Below are 25,137 nucleotides of genomic sequence, written 5' to 3' on the forward strand. Positions count from 1 at the left end.
AGAGGACACTGAATGAAATTGAAAAAGTCAAGCTGCTTGAAGGATATCAAGAAATATAGCTTTCCTTACAGAAGTATAGACTTATGGAATAGCCTGGACAAAGAGATCGTCCAGTCTAAAAACTGAAACAAGTTTAAAGCTAAATTTGACTTACTGAGAAACAGCGATGGAAACCCACGAGCATAGTACATTCTGTGTATATCACAATTAGGTATATTAGGTAAATACTTAAATATTTGGAACGGCCATGCCACGTTGAGTACACCGCTTCCCATCCGATCAGTGAAGTTGAGCAACGCTGGGTCTGGTTAGTACTTGGATGGGTGACTGCCTGGGAACACCAGATGCTGTTGGCATCCCTACGTGTCAAGTGGGGTTGGTGGAGGATTAGTGCCCCTTCTTGTAAAACAATTAACTCTAAGCCCTTGACCACCCCGTTTGGGATACATGGCGTCTGGCAATGGATGGATGGACTTAGACAAAGAGGTGATGCATGAGAAAAACATTCATGTGTGTAAAGGTAGACTTGATAAATGTGGATATGGAGACAGGACAACTCGAGCATTGCTCAATTCCTGTATACTACAAATAGGTAAATACAAATAGGTAAATACACACACACACACACACACACACACACACACACACACACACACACACACACACACACACACACACACACACACACACACACAAACACACACACACACACACACACACACTGGGGTCAGTACATGCTATTCTCAATATATATAGTGTACATACACATTTTCATTACCTTCATAGGTAACAGTAGCTTTAAAAAGCTGCATTTGTTTGTATTCCCAGTCAGATTCAGTGAAATTATTTCTTACATGAATAAATTTGGTGTTTGACTTTCCCTAACATATTCTTATCATAAGAGACAGACATACAGACAGACAGACGGACACCCTATCCCTGGTCACCATGCACCCTCTCCTCAAGCATGTATCTCTGTCCCCTCGACAGAGAGCCAGGAAGGTAATGGATTACATCATTATAGAATGAACCTAATTTTTTTTAATGGTGGAAGAAAGGAAAGTAAGATAAAAACAGACCCCATGAGAAAATAATAGTTGAACTCTGCACTATAATAAAACCGCATGCAGTGTGAAACATAATGAAATGAATTTTTAAAAATCAGTTGCTGACTGTTGTCCATATGCATCCAGTCGCGACTTTACTTAGCTATTGTTATCATTGTCGTTTAGGTTTATCTCTACTATTTTAAAAGGCACATATTTATCGTTAAAGATATAATTGCAAAAAAATTTGTATCTGTATAATCCAGTTTCTTACAAATCAATGAGGGCCTTGGTTGGAATACAAAGTCAATTTGATGCACGTTCAAACACAACAGAAATCGACCAATCACTGCCCGAGTGCATCACACAGTGTTACCAAATCCACCTGTCCTCGGCTGGCAAAATTAGTGCGTCAGACTCCGTGGAACCAAGTATAGTGAATAATTTAAAATAATCTATTTCTGTTTCTGTTGTCTTCATGGACGATGACTGGAAGGCAGCATAAGTTAGTTGGCTGTTTTAAATCGTTCATCAGTGAGCAAGAGTGGAGGTGACTATTACTCAGAGACATGCAGTATTTGGTCAGTTTTCCAATAAGAAAAATCTCCAGATGCCAGAGGACTATCAGTGAATAAAATACAATGCAAGGAAATTTGCTGTGAATTGGGGTTCCCTGGAGGAATGCCAAACTTGTGTCATAGCCTAGTATCCTCACTGCCTAAACAATTGCCAATAATAATAAAGTGCAGAGGTTTATAAATGAAGCACAGATTTCAAAAATTAAAAATCTGTATTTTCAGGAAAACAGGACATAGCAGTTTATTTTGAAAGATATTACAGATTAAAAGGTAGAAAAACTATGTGCTTTTGCATTTCAAGAATTAATAAACTCATGTTTCAACCCTCTTTATTGCCTAGTGTATAAGAGAAGAAGGTAAAATCTGCCATACCTCCTTACAACAGGAAATAATTTTTCAGTAATAGGTAATAAAGTAACTATTGTATAATTATTACAACAGCGGAGAAGACAAGGAATACTAAGGATAAAGATATAGTAGGTAGGATATCCAGACTAAGAAAAATTCCATTGCCATGGCATCCTTATTGTTGCCTTATCACCACTATAGTATTTGAAAATTAAGTAGTTTATTGCATTCACAAGAATTTTCCTCAGCTGGCCTTTGAAACTAGGATATCTGTATTTGAAATCCTGGGACGTAAATACATGATTAACGTGGGGGGTATACAGGAAGCTGTGCGCAGAGTAATACATTACACATTCTATCATTGCCTCATGTTATTCATTTTACATAATTCTTAGCCTGGTATACTTTGTATTTTAGTTGATATGAGATGATGGAGGTAAAAAATTATCACCTTATATTCACCAAATTTTCATTAACCCCTACACCGCGGGCATGTTTACCGATGTTTTGCGTGTGCCGCGGGGTTATTCGGGCTCCGACAGACTCTCAAAAAATATTTGCCAAAAATCAGTTATTAGTCCTAGAATATTAAAATTACATATGCTTATGGCACATACCTTCAGCTTTCTCCTGGAATGTTTGTTGAGCCTTCGTCAGTTACCGTAGGACTTGTGGAGACCTCTGAAGTTGGGTAACGAAGTCTCCACTTTACACTTCCCGACAACCCGTAATATGATTACCACAGCCAGATATTAACACTATAAACACTACTCTATGATTTTCAAGTAGTTTGGGATCCATACTCCAAAAAAAAACCCACTGTAAAAGCAATGAAAATTACGAGCGCGTCTCACCGTCGCACTTACGCTAGTTTGCTCTTGGTACTCTGTCATTTATTATTCATAAAACCCCTCACAATTTCTATTTCTATTACTATATAACACTTATATATATCTACAGTCTTTATCCATAAGTTTCCTTCAGTGGTATTAGTTTATTGTCACTGTAGGGATTCAATTTCTTTCAGTAAAATACGTAGCATTCACTTTCTCGTCCTGTATACTAGCATTGAGAGTGAATGTCACTTTCATCTTCACTCTCATAACTCATAGTATTCAGACATGCTAGAGTGAAACTTTCACTTTCATTACTCCTAGGGTATATACTCGTATTCTTATATTACTACTCATTTACATTTCTATTTACGTTCTCTATTTTATTTACGTTATTTACATTTCTATTTTTTATTTACACTGTGTTATGCACTGTCACTTGAAGTAACTTATAAAACTATTTTCCATTGTTCACGTATATTTACATTCATTACTTTCACTTGCTATTTACACATTATTTACAATTCCACTTGCACTGTTTTACTCAATAGAAAGATCGTAGTCACTCTTTTATCAATTGTCAGCCCTTTACCTCTTTCCACATGAGGTTTAGTAGGGGGTAAAGGTCACAGGGCCCTTTGCATGAGGGTGAAAAAGTCCCTGAAGTCAGCAAGAAGAAACAGACGTACCTCTGCTTCGGAAGATGAGAGTAAACTGATAACGGAGGGCCGGGGTAGAGGCCTACTTAGGGGATATTCAGTGCTACCAATGTTCGCTCTTGAAACAGCTATGTATAGCACTGAAATGATTGACAGGAAATCTAGACAATACATTATAAATTAGCGTGTCGTAAAAGGCGACTAAAAGGGGCGGGGTGAGGGGACTAGGGACCCCCTCCTCTGTTTTTTTAGTTCCTAAAAAGAGACAGGCCAGAGAAAGGGACGGGGGATGGAGTTATCCCCGTACCCTGAAGATTGGGTCTATGAATGTGCGTGGATGTAGTACGATTGAGGCTAAAAGGGAGGAGATTGGGAGAATGTTTGTGAGAAGAAAGTTGGATGTGTTAGCTTTGAGTGAAACGAAGATGAAAGGGAAGGGGGAATATATGTTTGGAAGTGTGAATGGAGATTGTCAGGTGTTGATAGAGGAAGGGCAAGAGAAGGTGTGGCCTTGTTAGTGAGTCCGGAAGTGCAGCAGTGTGTGATTGAATGGAAGGAGGTGTCATCGAGACTGATGTGGGTGAAAGCGAAATTTGAACGTGAGTTGTGGGTGTTTGTGAGTGCATATGGGCCTGGTAGTGAAAGGGATGAACAAGAGAGGGAGTCTTTCTGGAATGATGTTGATGAGTGTCTGCAGAGTTTTGGAGCGAATGTGAATGTGGTAATGATGGGAGATCTGAATGCTAGAGTGGGAAATGTAGCAGTTGAAGGCGTAGTTGGTATGCATGGTGTGCCTGGAAGAAATGAAAATGGGGAACGAATGATAGCGATGTGTGTTGAGCGAGAGATGGTGATTGGGAATACGCTGTTTGAGAAGAAAGATATTTATAAGTATACATGGGTGAGACAGGAGGGTGGAAGGGTTGTTGATAGAGCCTTGATGGACTATGTGGTTGTGTCTAGGAATGTAATAGGAAGATTGTTGGATGTGAGAGTTCTGAGAGGGGAGGGTGGAGGTATGTCTGACCACTACCTGGTGGAGGGAAAGTTAAGAGTAGGTAAGAGATGGGTGAGAGCTAGGAGGGTTAGGTGTGGCAGGGAGGTTTTGAAAGTGAGTGAGTTGGATAAAAGAGAGAAAAAGATAGAGTATCAGGAGAAATTGAAAGATGAGTGGAACGCAGTGAAAGATCGGGAAAATGGCAGTGTGGAGGAGGAATGGCAGTTGTTTAAGAGTGCTGTGGTGGAGCATGCAGAAGAGGTGTGTGGTGTGAGACGTGTGGGTGGTGGTGTAAGAAAAGGAAGTGAATGGTGGTGCGAGGAAGTAAGTATGGCTGTGGCTGAGAAGAGACGTGCATATGAAGTGTGGCTGCAGAGGAAGGATGAGATGTCATATGAAAGGTATAAGGAAAAGAGGAATAGAGCGAGAAGGGCTGTGCGTGATGCTAAAGTGGCAGCAGATGAGAGGTGGGGTAGGCGGCTGACAGAGAATTTTCAACAGAATAAGAAAATGTTTTGGAAGTAGGTGAAAAGGGTGCGAAAGGGAGAGTCTGGGAAGGAAGAACGAGTAAAAGCAGAGGATGGAGGGATGTTAATTGAGATGGATGCAGTAAGGAAGAGATGGGCAGAGTATTTTGAAAGATTGTTAAATGTAGAGGAGGAAAACGTGGCTGAGATTGTGGCAGATAGAAGGGTGCAAGGAATAAATGTGTTGGGAGAGTTGAATGATTCTTTGATCACGAAGGAGGAAGTGGAGAAGGCAGTAAAGGAGATGAAAACAGGGAAAGCTGCAGGTATGGATGGGTGTGCTGTGGAATGCCTGAAGGGTGGTGGAGTGACTATTGTTGACTGGTTAGTAAGATTATTGAATGTGTGCTTTGAGAAAGGTATGGTGCCAATTGACTGGGCAAGTGCTTGTGTGGTCCCGTTGTATAAAGGCAAGGGTGATAAGTATGAATGTACTAGCTTTAGGGGTATAAGTCTGTTGAGTGTTGTAGGTAAAGTGTATGGTAGAGTGTTAATTATGAGAGTTAGAGAGGGTACAGAGGGAGTGATTAGTGATGAGCAGTGTGGCTTTAGGAGAGGGAAGGGATGCGTTGATCAGGTGTTTGCTGTGAGACAAGTGTGTGAAAAGTATTTAGCGAAAGGCAAGGATGTGTTTTGGGCATTTATGGATTTAGAGAAAGCGTATGATAGAATTGATAGGGAGGCTTTGTGGACTGTTTTAAGATTGTATGGACTTGATGGTAGGTTACTAAAAGGGGTGAAAAGTTTTTATGTAAATAGTAGAGCGTGTGTAAGAGTGGGAAATGCTGTGAGTGATTGGTTTCCCCGTGAGAGTGGGGCTGCGACAGGGATGTGTGATGTCGCCTTGGTTGTTTAATATTTACATGGATGGTGTTGTAAGGGAGGTGAATGCAAGAGTTTTAGGTGGTCTGAGTCTGGTAAATGTTGATGGAGGAGAGTGGAATCTGAAGCAACTGCTGTTTGCAGATGATACTGCATTGGTGACTGATTCAGAGGAGAAATTGAGACAGTTGGTAGAGGAGTTTGGAAGGGTGTGTGAAAGGAGGAAATTGAAAGTAAATGAGAATAAGAGTAAAGTGATGAAGTGTACGAGGTTGATAGATGGTAGGGGGATGAATATAGTTTTGAATGGTGAGTTGCTTGAGGAGGTAGATTGTTTTAAATATCTAGGGTCACATGTTGCTGTGGATGGAAGAATAGATGCAGAAGTGAAGTTTAGAATTAATGAAGTAGGAAAGGTGCTGGGAGTGAATGAAAAAAGTGTTTAAATGTCGTTCGCTTAGAATGGATGTAAAGAGAAGGCTGTATGAGGGTGTTGTGGTACCGACTGCGTTATATGGGGCTGAAACATGGAATATGGGTGTAGCAGAGAGGAAAAGTTTGAATGTAATGGAGATGAGATGTCTGAGGAGTATGTGTGGAGTGACGCATATGGATCGAAAGTGCGAAATGATGAAGTGCGAAGGAGAACTGGAGTTGTTCGGGAGATGGCTGGTAGAGTTGAGCAGAGGGTGTTGCAATGGTTTGGGCATATGGAGAGAATGGATAATGAGCGATTGGTGAAAAAGATAACTAGATCTGATGTGAGAGGTGTAAGACTGAGAGGAAGACCACGAATAGGATGGATGGACAGTGTGAAGAGAGCGCTGGATGCGAGAGGGATGTCTGTTGAGCAAGGAAGAGTGGCTGTGCGTGACAGAAATAAATGGAGAGAAATTGTGAATGAATAAGTGATGACACAGCCCTGAGGGGATATTCTCCCGCATTTGGTCTGATCAGCTAGTCAGGTCAGGTGCGGGTAAGGGGATGGGTCTGTTATGATGTGGCAGGGGTAAACCAGTTCTGCTGTCGGGCCCTGCTGTGGATGTCACTGCTTGCATTGCGCAGTTGACCCTTGTGCGGTGTGATGCGGTGAGGATCTGTCCGTTCTCCCCTTTGGGGCTAAGATGCGAATGAATGTGTTTGAATGGATGAGTAAATGGAGAGTGAGTCGTTCTGTCTCGGCTACCTCCCTTTCCTTGGGGGAAGCAGCCTAGGTATATAGATAGATAGATAGTTCCAGGTGAATGTGAATATCACTTAGTCGTCTCCCTTCCCTCCTTACATGTATATTTATTACAAAAATAGATTATACGGCATATTTCAAGGGGAAATAAACAGTGAAAATTAGCGAACGAGTGCATGTGAGGTGTTGTCAGGTGATAATTAGCCAATTGCAGGTGTATGGCACTCTCACTTACCTTATTTCTTTCTTGTATATATTATTTGGTATAAGAATAGGCCATAGGGCTTATTTCAATGGATGAAATCACTGAAAAATTCCAGGGAAGATTTACTTAGCGTAGCACGACTGGGCAGGCGAGAGGATTGGGTAATGGAGGGGGGGTAGGGAGGGGAGTCAAGAATGGGGAGAAATGGCTAAATTGTCAACAATGGATAGGAGTACAGATGAGATTAGGAGTGCTGACTAGTGTTGGACATTGGCAGTACTGATAGATGATACAAGCCCCCACTTGGAAGCCCGGGTGAATTCAAAATAACACAGAATCACAAAAGTGACGCCCCGCAGTATGATCCCTTGCTCCCAAGCATCACGAAAGTGACGCCCCGCGGTTAAGGGGTTAAGTGAGAGTGTCCGAAGCATTCTGAAACTAACTTTGCCATCACTTCTACAGGGGACTGTACATTGGCTTATAAATACTGTTAAAAAGATTACTCATTCAGTGTGAGACCCCTTTCCTATTAAAGTGAATAAATTAAATTGGTATAAATGTAAGTGAGAATAAATCTGAAGATCCCATTCAGCTTAGATGGGCCCGGCAAATTCCCAGGTAGTATGTGAAGGTAACACCATCCATCCATAGAGGGCTGAGCTGCACACAGGCTTGTGTGAGGAAGGAGTATAGAGATCATACAGCTGGGTTGCACCACTGGCGGCCTCCTTCTCATCTGTATGGGAGAAATTTTTGGCCCGTGCAAACCCTGCTAGGCTATTTTTTTCTTCTTTGTGATGGTTGTGTAACCCATCTGAAGGATTCTTGAGCCTGATGCCAGGGCTGCCAGAGCAACCATGCCTATTCCTCACACTCCCATGCTCCACAAGGGTAAAGATTGACCATAGTGCATGGCTGCAAGAACACATGCTCTTTAGACTCCCTATATAGATGCCAGTAGAATGGAGGGAGGATGGTTTTAGCAAGGAGCCAGTTGCAGGATAGCTCCTCAGAAGAGACTCGGAATGATCAGATGAGGGACACCGTCTCTGAAGGCAAGGGAATAGATGGTTTACATTCACCACAAGATAATGGATCCCCTTGAATTCTGGAATTTAGACATCCTCGCTGTCTTGAATAGTGTTGGGAGTACAAGTTTCTCACATTGTGTCCTGTGTTCCCATATCCTAATAGTTCTGCATAAGATGAGAAGGGTGAGTCTTGGTGGACATTTTCTGTCCAAGATGCAGACTGGATGAGATTATGATCTGAGACAGTCTGTGGCCCAACCTTTTAGTGCCCATGCAATTTCCATGTTCCAATTTTAGGAGCAGTGATGGACTTCTCTGGAAGGAGAAGGGAATTCCAACTAAGTCTCTCTGTCTATAGCTAGACATCTTAATCTTGGAAGGAAACAAATAACCTCCTTGTCACCCTGTCCTTCTCCATCAGGCTGTACTCCATCTGTCTCCCACTTTCATTTTTTTGCCTCTCCACCTTGTCTTTCCACCTCATGCTCAGTGGAAAAGTATAAAATTGTACTGTATATGTGTCCCTGTACTGAGAGCAGTGATGTACAGAGGGCAGTGCAGCTGGCAGTGGGCAGCTGAGCTTGGTACCAGTATGTTAAAGATGACCTAGCAGTTTGTGAGTTGACTCTCATAGACTATTTGCCTGCTGCCACTAAGGTTATAAGTGAGATACAGTATTTAGAAAAGGACATTATTTGACCTTTGTTGATAAAAAATGAGGGGACGCACGTTGGTGCACACAGAGTTTTAAAAGTAGGGAAATAGGCACCCATCAGCCACTCACTCAGTGTAGGGCTACTCCAGGGGGACTCTGCATTGAGTAACAAGCCAAATGATTTCCTGTAATCCAGGAAATCATTTAAAATGCTTTGTGGTAACCATATAACCAACCCATACATGTTCTTTATGTGTCAGCAAGTGGGTTGGTTGAGGGTTAGTGCTCCTCTTAGAAAAACAGCTAACTAAAAAGACAAAACAAAATGCCTCAGACCTGGACAGACCCACAGGTGACGACCAAGGGCCAGATAAGGGACACAGTGAGAATGGCAACATGGAATGTAATGGGTCCAAATCTTGAGGTGAGAGAGAGTCCAGGTGCTTGAGGGTACGAAAGTGGATAAGTGATCCCTCTAATATCCGGACGCCCACTATCCGGACATCCCCACTAACCGGACATAATCGTCCCGGGATCCAATATTCCCAAAATGCTCCCGGGGGGGGGGGATTTTTTTTTTTTTTTTTTTTTTTTTTTTTTTTCCCCCCCGCCCGTAATTTGAACTTGGCGCATGGGGCGCGGGACAGCTTTGTTGTGGCGCGTCATTTCATACTGTACTCTACTGTATTTTCCTTACTATACTTACCTCAAACACCTCATTTCACTCTTTTATGTCCCTTATTGGTGTGAATATGCTGTGTCTGAGGTGCTATGCATGTGCAGTAGGGAGGTGTTTTCCTGAGTTAGGCTAGGTTAGGGTCCATAACTACCAGTCCAGGAGCCAGGGACTTATAAGTACCCAGAATGTTTAATATTGTATGAACTTACCTCAAAAACCTCATTTTATACTTCTTTTGCATTTATTTCAGTCGTTTATATCCCTTATTGGTGTGATTTGGGTCTTAAATAGGTGCTATGCATGTCCAGAGGGAGTTGTATAGGTATTTTTCTGAGTTAGGCTAGGTTAGGGTCCATAACTACCAATCCAGGAGCCAGGGACTTGTAAGTACCCGGAATGTTGAATATTGTATGAACCTACCTCAAAAACCTCATTTTATGCTTCTTTTACATTTATTTCAGTCTTTTATGTCCCTTATTGGTGTGATTTGGGTCTTAAATAGGTGCTATGCATGTCCAGAGGGAGTTGTATAGGTGTTTTTCTGAGTTAGGGCCCATAAGTACAAGTCCAGAAGGCTGGGGCCCAATATCCGGACAGGACCACTATCTGGACATGCCTGTGGCTCTATTACGTCGGATATTGGAGGGATTACTGTATGTGGATTGTATGAGACCGAATGGGAGGTGAGAGAATGGGAGTATAGATTGGGTATATGAGTGTGTGTGGGAGTAGGTGAGAATGAGAGGGAAAAGGAAGTTGTGTGTATTGCTGTGTGCAAGAGATGGAAGGAGAATATAAGAGTGTATGGATCAGTTGGTTCTTGGATTGTGTGCGTATGATTGAAAGTAGGAATACAAGCATGGGTGATTGTGTGTGTATATGCGCCGACAGAAGACCATGCAAGCAGATTGAAAGTAGTTCTTGGAAAATGTGGAAGCTTGCATGGAAAAGTTTGATAGGAGTGAGAGAGTGATTTTGATTGGAGTTATCAATGGAAAAGTATTGAATGTGAAGGTGGATGGAGTACTTGGTGAATGGGGTGTGCCTGCAGAAGTGGATGGGAATGGTAGTTCTCTGGTGGACATTTGTGCAGGGAGGGGTTTGGTGATTAGGGTGGAGTGAAAAAATGAAAAATTGAATTATGACATGCAATACCCCATTAAAGTTGTCATTTGTCCCACATATCTTGCATGTAAAATTTGGCATTCTAAAACCAACATTTTCTGCCTTCTACCAAAATTGCTAATTTTATAAGCCAGGACATGTTCAGTCATATCAAATACATTAGAGGACAAGGCAAATAAGGTTTCAGATAAATGCATCTCAAGTGTTTAATGAGTACATGGGCCTACTATGTTCTGTTACATTTCCTGTGCAGGTTTAGTGTTGGAGCATGGTGACAAGATGGCTGAGCTTCATCCGAGAAAACCTCCGGCATGCCAGATTTTTGGTAATCCTCATAGAATGAACTTGCACAGGTTGCCAACCATTGAAGACATGTTTATAGATTGTCAGTGGGTCAGACTAAATTTGAAGAGTAATTAAAAAAAAGAACCAACTGTTGCAGAAGTGTCTGATGTCCTGGCTGTCAAAATTAAAAGAAATTTGAACCCGAGCATCAATTCCTACTGTGACATCAACCCACATTATACAGCTGATACGAAATTACCACAATAAATATCTCAAACTTGTGGGATACCCAGTGTCAAAAAGAAATAAACAGAAAGTCACTGAATTCAAGGAGCAAGCCAGGAAGCTTTTTGACATTGCAGAATGCAGATGTGCTAACCATTGATCATGTTTGTGTGCAAAGTCTTGCAAGGTTCTGTTTTCTGAACTGTCTATTCTTCAAGATCAGCAAACCACACGCAAGATGATGATAGGGCCACTTGACAGCATAGTTACAAAGAGGTTACATGAGCGTCTGAAAAGAAAGTCGAAGGAACAAGACAGGCTAGCCCAGTATCACCTTGAGACTAGTGCCAGTTCATCAGCATCAAAGAAAAATGAAAGCAGCTTTAGCAGTTCTGCAGAAGATGAACTTGTTGAAAGTGCAGATAGTGACACTGAAATATCTGCCACTGTTGCATGTACTTTGCAAGCATTACATGCTTCTACTGGTGCATATATTTCTCAAGCAGCATCACAGTCACAACAGAGATGTCGGCTAGAGAATACTGTGAGGGCTTCAGAGTGAAGTGCAGTTTCAGATAGAGCAGTGGCAGAGTTTGCATCTGCAGTCTTGGGAGACTATGGCATAACAACATCTGAGGACTGCAGTGATGTCATCGACAGAAGTAAAGTTAGAAGAGGATGGCAGAAGTATCGTGAAACCATCCGTGCTGAAGCGGTTAGTCTTACTGCTGAAATACAGGGCCTATATTTTGGTGACAGAGAGGATAAAACACTGACTCTCGAAACAGTTGATGGCACAGCTCATCGGAGAGTGACTGTAGAGGAACGTATGAGGTGCCACCCGAGTTCCAGTAATTTGAACAAAGGGAGCCAGCCGTTTGCAGTATTGCCTTTTGCCGCTAGGAGGAGTCAGCAGCACCCCTTGTACGTCAGTATGGCCCCAGCCGTGTTGTTGAGCTACACTTACTATTGTAACGTAGTGTGTAGGTCGTTTGGCGGTTTTGCAATGGCGGACCACACAGAACAAAGAACCTACATCAAGTTCTGCTTCAAAATCAACAAGATGGCTGCAGAAACTCACCAGTTGCTTCAGCAAGCCTTTGGTGACAATCCCATCTCGCAGTGCAGAGCATTTTTCTGGTACAAGCGGTTCAAGGAAGGACAAAAGTCCATCGAAGACAATGACTGTTCTGGACGACCGTCAACGGCAACAACACCAGAAAACATCGGAAACATTCGTCAGGCTATCCTTGCAGATCGTAGATGAACTATCCATGATGTTTGTGATATCGTTGGACTATCGCATGGGAGCGTGCAGTGCATTTTGTCGGATGTGTTGGGCATGAGACGCATCGCTGCAGAATCCAAGACTGCTGAATGACGAGCAGAAGGCACATTGCATTGCAGTTTGCAGGGAGCTCAAGAATCAGGTCAGAGATGATGCTACCCTCCTCTTGAAGGTCACAACTGGTGATGAATCATGGGTTTATAGTTATGACCCAGAGACAGAGCAGCAGTCATCGCAATGGAAGTCTCCCAATTCACCGAGGCCAAAAAAAAGCGCGTCAAGTTCGCATCAACGTCAAGTCAATGTTGATCGGTTTCTTCGATATCCAAGGGATTGTTCACAAGGAATTCATCCCACCCGATCGATATGTCAGCGGAAAGTTTTACTGTGAAGTTTTGCAGCGTCTGAGGGAGAACATACGCCACAAACATTCAGAACAATGGAAGAACAAGGACTGGGTCCTGCATCATGACAACACCCCTGCCCACACATCAATTGTTGTCCGGCAGTTCCTGGCTTCCACTAACATGGTAGTCATTCCCCACCCACCCTATTTGCCTGACCTTGCCTCCTGCAACTTTTTCCTGTTTCCCAAGCTGAAATTATGACTGAAAAGGCGTCGATTTGACTCGATTGAGGAGATCCAGATGGAATCGCAGGAGGTGCTCAAGACCATCATGCCTGAAGCCTTCCAAGGATGCATGGACTCGTGGAAAAAATGCTGGAACCACTGTATACATGCCCAAGGGGACTACTTCGAAGAAGACAGTGAGAACTAGGAGGTAAGGTAACTTATTTTCTTACATTCTTCAAATTACTGGAGCTTTTGGGTAGCACCTTGTGTATCATTGGTACAGGACCCTGGCTCAACTATCTTGGTCAGGTTAAAATTGAAGGTGGCAGTTCTGCAACCATAAAGCTGGCTATCATCCATTTTCTTGGTGAAAACAGACATTCAGAAGCTGGTGGCAATTCGGTGTGATGGCACTGCAGTGAGCACAGGGAAGAAGGGCGGTATTATAAGACTCCTTGAAGAACATGTCAAACATCCTCTGCAGTGGTTTGTTTGCCTTCTCCATGCAAATGAATTTCCTCTGCGTCATTTGTTCTAGCATCTGGATGTTTGTACGACAGGACCAATAAGTTTCTCAGGGCTAGTCCGTTCTTTATTGGCAAATTGTGAGGGAATGTAAATTGTTGATTTTGAGCCAATAACATGTGAATTTCTGGATGTCATCGTTGAAGGTTTGAGTTCGGATCAGCAGTATTTACTGGATATTTGCCAAGCAGTAATCAGTGGCAGTTGGTCTGTCTCTATGTCACATCGTCAGCCAGGAAAACTCATTATGTCCCGCTGGGTCACACTGACCAATCAAGTTCTCTGTTTATATGTTGTGACAGAAAGGCCTAGCAATAGTCTCAAAACAATTTCTGAATTCATTCTGAAGGTTTACGCTCCAGTCTGGTTCACGATCAAGTCCAAACTTCATGCAGGGATGGCTCTATGCACCTGTTGATGCAGATTAAGAGGTCACGCTACATGTCCCAAGATCTGAAATCAGTGGTTGATCCATTGATTCAGCGAAATGGCTACTTCGGCCACCCTGAGAACAATTGGCTGACTGTGGTAACCGACAAGAGACAACATATCTGGAAGCTGGGTGTTCAATGCATCATGCAAGCTTGAGCCTCCAAGACACGTCAACGTGTTATCAGATGTTTTCAAGTGCCATCTTTCAATCTCAATGCCAAGGAGTACATTGATTTGATTGACTGACAGAAGTGTGTCCTGACTGAACCTCCAGTCATAAAATCAGTCTCCGATGCTGACCTGGAAAGTGTGGTTCGTAATGAAACAACGCTTGCCACTGAAATTCCACGTTTTCCGTGTCATACACAAGCAGTGGAAAGGTGCGTAAAGGCAGTCACAGGGATATCAATAGCTATTGTTGGACAAGAAGCAAGGGATGGCTTTATTCAAGCAGGTATACATGCCCGAGCTGTCATGCCAACATGTAACACTAAGAGTGAATATTGCACCACACAGTAACTTTTTAGATTTGTTGTAAGTGTTGTGCTTGCTGGCTTAAGCTGCACATATTGGGTCATGTACTGTATAATACAATGAATGCCAGGGCTTTGTTTCATTTGTGTCACAGGTTGGTAAAAAACAGGTGGCAGAGGGCAGAAAATTTAGTCTATCTATCTATCTATCTATTGCCCGACGCCCTAATCCCGCAAAGGGTGGCCGCAGACAAAACGCCTCCAAGTCACTCTGTCACCCACCATTTGACTACCCTCCTCCCAACTCACCCCCCCCTCCCTCATATACCTCTCAACTCCATCCCTCCACCTCATCCTCAGTCTACCCCTCCCTCTCCCTCCCTCCACCTCACCTACATACACCCTCTTAGTCAGTCTTTCATTCTCCATTCTCTCCACATGTCCAAAACACCTTAGTGTATTTCTCCTAATCTTCTCAACCACATCCACATCTACCCCACAACATTCCTGCACTTCTTCATTCGTCAACCTGTCCCTCCAAGTCACTGCACATGCTCCTCTCAAGTAACGCATTTCCACTGCTCTCACTCTTGACTTGTTCCCCTCTTGCAAGGTCCACGCCTCGCTTCCATACGTCAGGGTAGGGATCACAATACCATCATGCAGTGACTTCTTAACTTCCATACTCACCTCCCTATTTCTCATCACTGCTTTCAGTGTACCAACAACCTTCCTTCCCTGCTGTACCTTTTCACGTACTTCATCCCCCAAAGTTCCATCCTTACTCATCACACTACCCAAGTACTTGAATGCACTCACATTCTCCATATCCTCACCATCCAGCCTCATTGCACACTCTGTGACTTCATTCCTCTCAAACACCATAACTTTACTTTTGTTTACATTAACTTTCAGCTTCCTCCTCCTACACACTGTCCCAAATTCATTCACCAAACCTTGCAACTCCCATTCATCTTCACTCAACAATACTGTATCATCAGCAACCAGCAACACAGGAAGCTTCCAAATCTCACCCTCATTCATTAGAGCCAGCCCCACATCCACTGCCCTACCTTGCACCTCCTTTACAACCCCATCCATGAATATATTAAACAGCCATGGAGACATCACACACCCCTGTTTCAGTCCCACATTGAGATCAAAGAACTCACTCAGCTCACCATCCACTCGCACCGTAGCCCTAGCTCCCTCGTACATACTCTTCACAGCACTCAACAATTTCCCTTCCACTCCATATATTCTTAATACTTTCCACATACCTTTCCTATCTATTCTGTCATAAGCTTTCTGCAAGTCCATGAAGGCAGCATACACTTTCCTTCCTTTCTCTAGATACTTCTCCACTAAACATCTTAGAACAAATATCTGATCTACACACCCTTTTCCCTTCCTAAATCCCCCTTGTTCTTCTCCAACTAGCTCCTCTGTCATATGCCTAACCCTATCAGTGAGTATTCTACCATATATTTTACCAGTCACATTAAGAAGGCAAATACCCCAATGGTTACCACATACTTCTCTCTCCCCTTTTCCTTTGTACAGAGGAACAATTATACCTGATTTCAGTCCTCTGGAACCCTTCCCTCTTCCCAAGCCAATCTACACAACTTCCATATCCACTCCACAACAATCTCACCCCCATACCTAAGCATTTCACCACACACTCCCATCAATTCCTGGGGCCTTTCCCAACTTAATCTTCTTCATCGCTTCCACTACTTCCTCCCTACTGATCTCTTCCTCCCTCCTCTCATCTCTTCTTCTCCCAGCCATTCCCCAACCACTTATACTCACACTGCTCTCACTCTCTACATTCAACAAATCCTCAAAGTGCTCCTTCCATCTCCTCAATTTCTCTCTCTTCTCCACCAACAATCTATTATTCCTATCTTTCACTCCCCTATTACTTCCCCTTTCACACTGCCTTATTCTTTACTTCCTTCCAAAACAATTTCTTACTCTCCCTCCATTTCACACTCAGATTCCTCCCAAACTCTTCATCCACTTTCCTCTTACTCTCCTTCACCAGTCTCTTAACCTCCCTTCTCCTGCTCACATATACCTCTTTCTTCTCTCTCTCATCTTCTCCCCTACCTCTACTCGCTGACCATTCACCATATGCCTTCTTCTTTTGTTCCACAGCTCGTTTCACCTCATCATTCCACCATGCTGTCCCTTGCACACCCTTGCATCTCCTCCTCACTCCACAAACCGCCTCACACGCTGCGCCTATCTCTTCCGTGAATATCTTACATACGTCTTCCACCCCTTTAGTCCTATTCAATAAAATTTTATATCATTAATGAGTAATAGCATTGGCAATTTTTGGTAGGTATTACATACATCCCATAAATCCGTGATTTGATTTTTGACCCCTATTTTCACTCCACCCTATTGGTGATAGCCGGTGCCTTCTTTAGGCACAAATTGACCCAGAAGTATACATTTTGAGTGGTGAGAAGGGTGGGTGGTGAGTTGCATGAATGGAAGGCAGTGGTTAATTATGTGTGTATGGATGAGAGTGCTGGATGCGAGAGCATACAGAGGTTGGGGACGTGGACTCTTTGACCACCACAAAATATTGTTGAGAGTCAAGGTACAATTGCGATGGATGAATGGAAGGAGAAAAGGGCAGGAGGCAGCTGTCCATACAAAGAGGGTAAAAAGTAGCGGGAGGATGATAAAAAAAGCAAAATATAAGAGAGAAGTAGAGGAGCAACTGGGTAGATATGATTTGGAGCAGATGGTGGAAGTGAAAGGTGAGTGCAAGATATTCACAGAAGAAATCTGTGCAGCATGTGAGGTGGTGTGTAAGGTAAAGAGAAGACAAAAGGGGGTTCAAGGAAAAGCGTGGTGGAATGAAGAGGTGAGACAAGCTGTGGCACGTAAGAAGAAAGCATGTGGTGAGTGTATGGGAAGCAGAGGAAGTTGAGAGATGGAATAGAGAGTTATATGAAGAGAAGAGAAGAGAAGTAAAAAAATTACCATGTTTAAGAGAGTGGATAAGGAGTATGGAAGGAATTTGAGTGTAAAGTGGAGGGAATGTAAGAAAATGCAGTGGAAGTAGGTTAAGAGAGTAAGACAGGACAATAAAGAAGGTAGTAAGGGAGTGAAAGATAAGAATGACAGACTGCTGGTAGAGAAGAGAGAAAAAGTGAGCAGATGGAGAGAACAATTTAAGGAATTGTTAATCACAGAAAATGAAAATAATGCTGGTATAATTGGCTGGGGAATGACTGGGAGAAAGAGGGAGATGAGAAAGGAGAACGAGATCAGTAGGATGGATGGAAGTAGTTGAAACAATGAAGAAAGTCAAAATGGGGAAATTCCCTGGAATTGATGTAGTGTGTGGTGAAATGCTGAGTCACGGGTGAGAGAGAGTAGTGGAATGGATGTGGAAGATGTGCAGATTGACCTGGGAGGAAGGTAGAGTCCTAGAGGATTGGAAATCAGGTATACAGTAATTATTCCCTTGTACAATGGAAAAGAGGAAAAAGAAGTGTGTGGTAATCATAAGGCCATTTGATTCTTCTTAGTGTAATAGGAAAAGTATATGGTAGGATGTTTATTAACAGAGGCAAATAACAGGAATTAGTTGGAGAAGAACAGGGAGTTTCAGGGAGGGAAGAGGCTGTAGATCAGATATTCAGCCTTAGGTGTTTAGTGGAAAAGTTTCTAGAGAAGGGAAAGAAGTTGTATGCGGCCTTCATGGATTTGGAGACAGCATATGACAGAGTGGATAGACATGGAATGTGGAAGATATTAAGAATACAGTATATGGAGTAAATGGGAAGCTGTTGAATGCATTGTGGAAAGTACTAAAAATATATGGAGTAAATGGGAAGCCGTTGAATGCCATGAAGAGTATGTATGAGGGCACTAGGGCTGCAGTACATGTGAATGGTGAACTGAATGAATTATTCCATCTGAAAAACTCTCAGGCATGAAAGGATTGATCTTACTGGTGAGTCTCTCGAGTGTGTGGAAGAGTTTTGTTGCTTGGGGGACTTAATATGTTCCGGAGGTTGGGCTGGAGCTAGCGCTGGCTAGAGTGAGGAGTGGATGGATGAAGTGCAGGGAGTCGTTGCCTCTCCTGATGTTGGGAGGGCTTTCCCTCTGTGCTAAGAGGCCTTTGTGTGTGGCATGTGTTAGGACTGAGGAATGTAATGTCATATGATCATGAGACCTGGGCAGTAAAGAAAGAGGATATTTGCAGGCTCAGATGTACAGAAAAGACAGTGATTAGGTGGGTGTGCAGTGCATCGTTGAATTTGAGGCTTGGGGGGGACTGGGTTTATGATGGAAGAGTTAAAAATGTGGGACTTAAGTGGAATGTATTAGTGTTGTGATGAGGAGAGGTAGATTGAGATGGATTGGGCATGCGGAGAGGATGAGATATGACAATTGGATGCAGAAAGTGAAAAGTGCTAATGTTTGGGGTAGGGTTGCATTAGGCAGACTGAAAAATGCCTGGGACAAGGTCATTGAGTGTGCCCTCAGGGCAGTGGTTTCCAACCTGTGGGGCGCGCTCCCCTAGGGGGGGCATGAAGGGCTGCCTGGGGGAGTGCAAAGGCTTCATAAAGGGGGTAATTATATTTGAAAACTATGAATTTTGATGGAATTCAGTAATTTCTAAATATGGAGAAAATATTTCAGATATGAATAAGAATTCTAGTTATCTGAATATATAAACAGTTTCAAAGACTAAGAATCTATGATATTTATTGACATGTGCCAACTGTGCCAGTAAAATACAGTATTTGAGGAAGGGGGGGCACAGGGAACATGTCATTCAGTGAGGAGGGGAGAGAATTAGAAAAGGTTGGAAACCACTGCCTCAGGGTAAGGGACTGAACAGGGAGATTTCCAGAGAATGAGCAACATGGAGATCCACCATTAGGTGACCAAGGCCGTTGCATTCAAGCATGATGGAGCCTTTGTAAACGAAACAAAGTAAATTGAATGTTGGATTGAAACAGAGATGTGTCATGTCTCCATGATTGTTGAATTCTGTATATGGATGGAGTTATAAAAGAAATACAAGGCAGGGCAGTTGATGTTGGAATGGCCTTAATGAGAGAAGGCAGCATTTGGAAACTTCTTGTTCTGTTGCTTGCATAATGATACTGTATTGTTAAGTGAAGATGATGGGGAACTGCAAGGCTTGGTGAATGAGTTTGGGAGAGTGTTTAAGAAACAGAATCTAAAGGGGAATGTAGGGATGAGTAAAGTTGTGGTCTTCAAGAGAAATGAGGTCACTGAATGCATGGTGAGGCTTGATAGTGAGGAAATGGAAAATGTGAGTGCATTTAAGTACAGACATACCTCAACTTACGAGCATTCAAGATCCAAGTGTTTCAAAGATGTGAACATGAAAAAAATAACGAACATTTCACAGGTACGAATGTAACCACGAAAAACTAATTTAGCTTGTAGCAGCCCAGTGCGACCACTTCTGAATGTGGCAGGTGGCAGTAGTTACGAGGCGGGTCACTAGGCAGCAGTGTGGGTGCTAGGGGGCTAACCTGCCATCTTTTGTTTTTGTTTTGTTCATATGGAGGAGAGAGGATCGATGCTCATTGTGCTTTTAGTACTTTCACTCCGTATGATATGGCTGATAAATGCAGGAAAATGACTATCAAGGGGTTAAGAGATGCCTTTGGAATAATAGAGAAAGGGCTTGCTTTCTTTGAAGAACAGGATCCGAATGCCAGCCAGTTTGGCAGAGTCTATGCAGCTGTGCATGATGCCCTGGCCTGCTATCGTCTCATCTTTGCCGAGAAGAAGAAGAACGCTTCCCAGTCATCAGTCACGATGTTTTTCCCAAGGGTGGAAACGAAAAGTAGCCCTCAACCTCCTGTGCTGAGCCTTCAACCTCCTTTGCTGAGCCTTCATCTTCCTATGCTGAGCCTTCAGCCACATCCATTCAGCCTGCTTCTCCCGAAAATCCCGACTTGCCCTCTGCTTTCTCCTCACCCGCATCTTCCAACTAACTCCACTCCTCCACCTGTCTCCTCTCACTTCCTGCAAGTCCTGCTATGTCTGCCCTTAGGTGAGCTACAGTAATGTTTATAAAATAACTCTCTTATCACTTATGTCCAATGTATATTTACAACTAGCGAAACAAAATGAAATGCTTGCCACATCCACATCTTCGCAGGTGGCAAATGTTCCATTATCTTTCATCAGTAGTAAATAGACATTGGACAATAGCAGGAACAGAGTTCTGTCTTATACTGTATGTTTTTCTTGTGTTAGTTAATGCATTTATATTTCATAATGCAAAATAAACTGCTTAAAAACAATTAAAACCCTGCTGACAGATCAATGAACAGTACAGTGTTTTTTTATGTTATACATGTAGTTTTGTAAGGGATTATCATTTTGCGAACAAAATCAACTTGCAAACGGTCTCTTGGAACCAATTATGTTCTTAAGTTGAGGTATTTCTGTACACCCATACTCTGATTTCTGACGCATCGATGACTGATGATTCACTAGACTGAACAGAAGAAATAGAGAAACATTCCCACAATCTGAACAGCCATCGATTATTTACTCCAAATGCTCCAGCCCTCCCTAGGTTTGAAACAAGTGTGACTGAACTGGATGTGGTGGTGCACACGGCTCTTCCTGTCCTCCTTCTATCCCCTCTCTTCTCCCCCCATCCCTCCTCTGTCCCCACACAACGCTCAGCACTGCCAGGTGCATCTCCCTCTCCATCCCCCACCCTCCCCCACCCCGGGTTGTCTAACTCCCCATCCCCCTACCCTCCCCCGCCCCAGCTGTCTCCCAAGTGTGTGGGTGTGGGTTCTTACCTAATTGTTCTTACCTAATTGTATCTTTACAGGAATGAGTCAAGCTCATAGTGTCCCACGTCTTAAACCATATTTATCGTTCATATCCTTAAATTTGTGAATTGTTTTAGCATACACTATTTCATTTGGTAGTGCATTCCACTGATCAATTGCTCTATTTGGAAAACTAAATTTCCTTACATCTTTATCAGCTCTCTTCTTATGCAGTTTTTTTCAGTGTCCTCATGCTGATGCTCCCCCATAGGTTAAATAATCATTTATATTTATTTTCTCCTTCCCTGATGTGCATTTATATAGCATTATCATGTCACCTCTTTTTCTTCTCTCCTGTAGTGTGGGTAGATTCAGTTTTTTTTAGTCTTTCTTCATAGCTTAGATCCCTTAAGCTTGGTACCCATCTTGTAGCGGCCCTTTGACCTTTTTCAATCTTGTCTATGTGTTTTTTGAGATGAGGACTCCAGACTACTGATGCATACTCCAGGGTTGGTCTGATGAATGATGTTATTATCTTTCTTAGCATGTCTTCATTTATGTATGTGAATGCTATTCTCATATTTGCAAGCAGTGTATACATGTTCCGTACCTTCTCACTGATGTGGTCAGCCATAGATAGTCTGTTATTGATAATCACACCTAGGTCCTTCTCTCTGATGTGTATAGGGTTTTATTTCCTAACTTATAATCCCAGTCAGGTCTTTTTCCACTTTTACCAAACTTGATTACATGACACTTTTCCACATTGAATTCCATTTGCCATGTATTACTCCATTCATGAAGTTTATTTAATTCTTCTTGTAGCTGTTTACAAGAGTCTTTGTTAGTAATTCTCCTTTGTATTTTTGCATCATCTGGAAACATATGTAGATAGCTTTCATTTCCAGTGTTACTGTCTGTATCATTTATATACACTAAAAACATGATTGGTGCCAGCACTGAGCCCTATGGTACTCCACTAGTCACTTCCTTCCATGATGAGTAATTTCCCCTTAGTACTGTTCTCATTTCTCTTTTTATGAGAAAATCTCGCATCCAACAATACAGTTTGCCTCGAATTCCTCCTTGATGGTACAGTTTCCATAAAAGTCATTGGTGTGGTACTGTGTCAAATGCTTTCTTGAAATCTAAATAGATACTGTCCACCCATCCTTCTCTTTCCTGTATTGTGTCTGTTACTCTGTCATAGTAGCTCAACAGATTAGTAACACATGATTTTCCTTTTCTGAAACCAAACTGTCTTTCTGTTATCATATTGTGTTCTTCTAGATGATTTGCCCAAGCTTTTCTTATAATCTATCTATCTATCTATAGTCTGATGCCCTAATCCTGCAAAGGGTGGCCGCAGACAAAACACCTCCAAGTCGCTCTGTCACCCACCATTTGACTACCCTCCCCCCAACTCACCCCCCCTCCCTCATATACCTCTCAACTCCATCCCTCCACCTCATCTTCAGTCTACCCCTCCCTCTCCCTCCCTCCACCTCATCTTCAGTCTACCCCTCCCTCTCCCTCCCTCCACCTCACCTACATACACCCTCTTAGTCAGTCTTTCATTCTCCATTCTCTCCACATGTCCAAACCACCTTAGTGTATTTCTCCTAATCTTCTCAACCACATCCACATCCACCCCACAATGTTCCTTCACTTCTTCATTCGTCAACCTGTCCCTCCATGTCACTCCACATGCTCCTCTCAAGTAACTCATTTCCACTGCTCTCACTCTTGACTTGTTCCCCTCTTGCAAGATCCACGCCTCGCCTCCATACGTTAGGGTAGGGATCATAATACTATCATGCAGTGACTTCTTAACTTCCATACTCACCTCCCCATTTCTCATCACTGCTTTCAGTGAACCAACAACCTTCCTTCCCTGCTGTACCCTTTCACGCACTTCATCCTCCAAAGTTCCGTCCTTACTCATCACACTACCCAAGTACTTGAATGCACTCACATTCTCCATATCCTCACCATCCAACCTCACTGTACATTCTGTGACTTCATTCCTTTCAAACACCATAACTTTACTTTTGTTTACATTGACTTTCAGCTTCCTCCTCCTACACACTGTCCCAAATTCATTCATCAAACCTTGCAACTCCCATTCATCTTCACTCAACAATACTGTATCATCAGCAAACAGCAACACTGGAATCTTCCAAATCTCACCCTCATTCATTAGAGCCATCCCCACATCCACTGCCCTACCTTGCACCTCCTTTACAACCCCGTCCATGTATATATTAAACAGCCATGGAGACATCACATAACCCTGTTTCAGTCCCACATTGAGATCAAAGAACTCACTCAGCTCACCATCCACTCGTACCTTAGCCCTAGCTCCTTCGTACATACTCTTCACAGCACTCAACAATTTCCCTTCCACTCCATATATTCTTAATACCTTCCACATACCTTGCCTATCTATTCTGTCATAAGCTTTCTCCAAGTCCATGAAGGCAGCATACACTTTCTTTCCCTTCTTTCGATACATCTCCACTAAACATCTTAGAACAAATATCTGATCTACACACCCTTTTCCCTTCCTAAATCCCCCTTGTTCTTCTCCAACTAGCTCCTCTGTCATATGCCTAACCCTATCAGTGAGTATTCTACCAATAATTTTTCCAGTCATACAAAGAAGGCAAATACCCCAATGGTTACCACATACTTCTCTCTCCCCTTTTCCTTTGTACAGAGGAACAATTATACCTGATTTCCAGTCCTCTGGAACCCTTCCCTCTTCCCAAGCCAATCTACACAACTTCCATATCCACTCCACAACAATCTCACCCCCATACCTAAGCATTTCACCACACACTCCCATCAATTCCTGGGGCCTTTCCCAACTTAATCTTCTTCATCGCTTCCACTACTTCCTCCTTACTGATCTCTTCCTCCCTCCTCTCATCTGTTCTTCTTCCAGCCATTCCCCAGCCACTTTTATTTACACTGCTCTCACTCTCTACATTCAACAAATCCTCAAAGTGCTCCTTCCATCTCCTCAATTTCCCTCTCTTCTCCACCAACAATATGTTATTCCTGTATTTCACTCCCCTACTATTTCCCCTTTCACACTGCCTTACTTTCTTTACCTCCTTCCAAAACAATTTCTTACTCTTCCTCCATTTCACACTCAGATTCCCCCTAAGCTCTTCATCCAGTTTCTTCATACTCTCCGTCACCAGTCTCTTCACGTCCCTTCTCCTGCTCACATATACCTCTCTCTCATCTTCTCCCCTACCTCTACTCGCTGACCATTCACTATATGCCTTCTTCTTTTGTTCCACAGCTCGTTTCACCTCATCATTCCACCATGCTGTCCCTTGCACACCCTTGCATCTCCTCCTAACTCCACAAACCACCTCACACGCTGCGCCTATCTCTTCCAAGAATATCTTACGTACGTCTTCCACCCCTTCCATCTGCTCTAGGTCATAGCTTCCCAATCTTTCTTCCACTCTGCTCTTATACTCTGCCATTTTCTCACTATCTTGCAATTTCTCCACTCTTCTCACAGGAGCTGTTTCCTTCTGTCTTCCTCTTCGTCTCTTCAACCATTTTCATTGCAGCTTTACCTTGGCCATCACTAAGTGATGGTCCGAGACTCCATTCCCCCACCCTCTCCACACTCTTGCATCCAACACTTGTCTTCTCATTCGCTCATCCACACACACGTAGTCTATCATTGCCTTTTGTTCAACAAGCTCACCATTCATCCTCCTCATTACTCTCCATGTATACTGGTGGATCATCTTATGCCGAAAGTAGGTGTTGGCTATTGCCAACCCCTTACCAGCACAGATGTCCA

General features: G+C 42.9%; 1 pseudogene; it reads left to right on the top strand.

The window, feature by feature from the left end:
- Window positions 1-237: 237 nt before the first annotated feature.
- LOC145415208 (5S ribosomal RNA) lies at window positions 238-356 on the top strand (annotated as a pseudogene).
- Window positions 357-25,137: the final 24,781 nt, after the last annotated feature.

This window comes from Coenobita brevimanus, chromosome 101, assembly GCF_032717465.1.
Source record: "Coenobita brevimanus isolate Jiangsu-jjx chromosome 101, ASM3271746v2, whole genome shotgun sequence".
Taxonomy (NCBI): domain Eukaryota; kingdom Metazoa; phylum Arthropoda; class Malacostraca; order Decapoda; family Coenobitidae; genus Coenobita; species Coenobita brevimanus.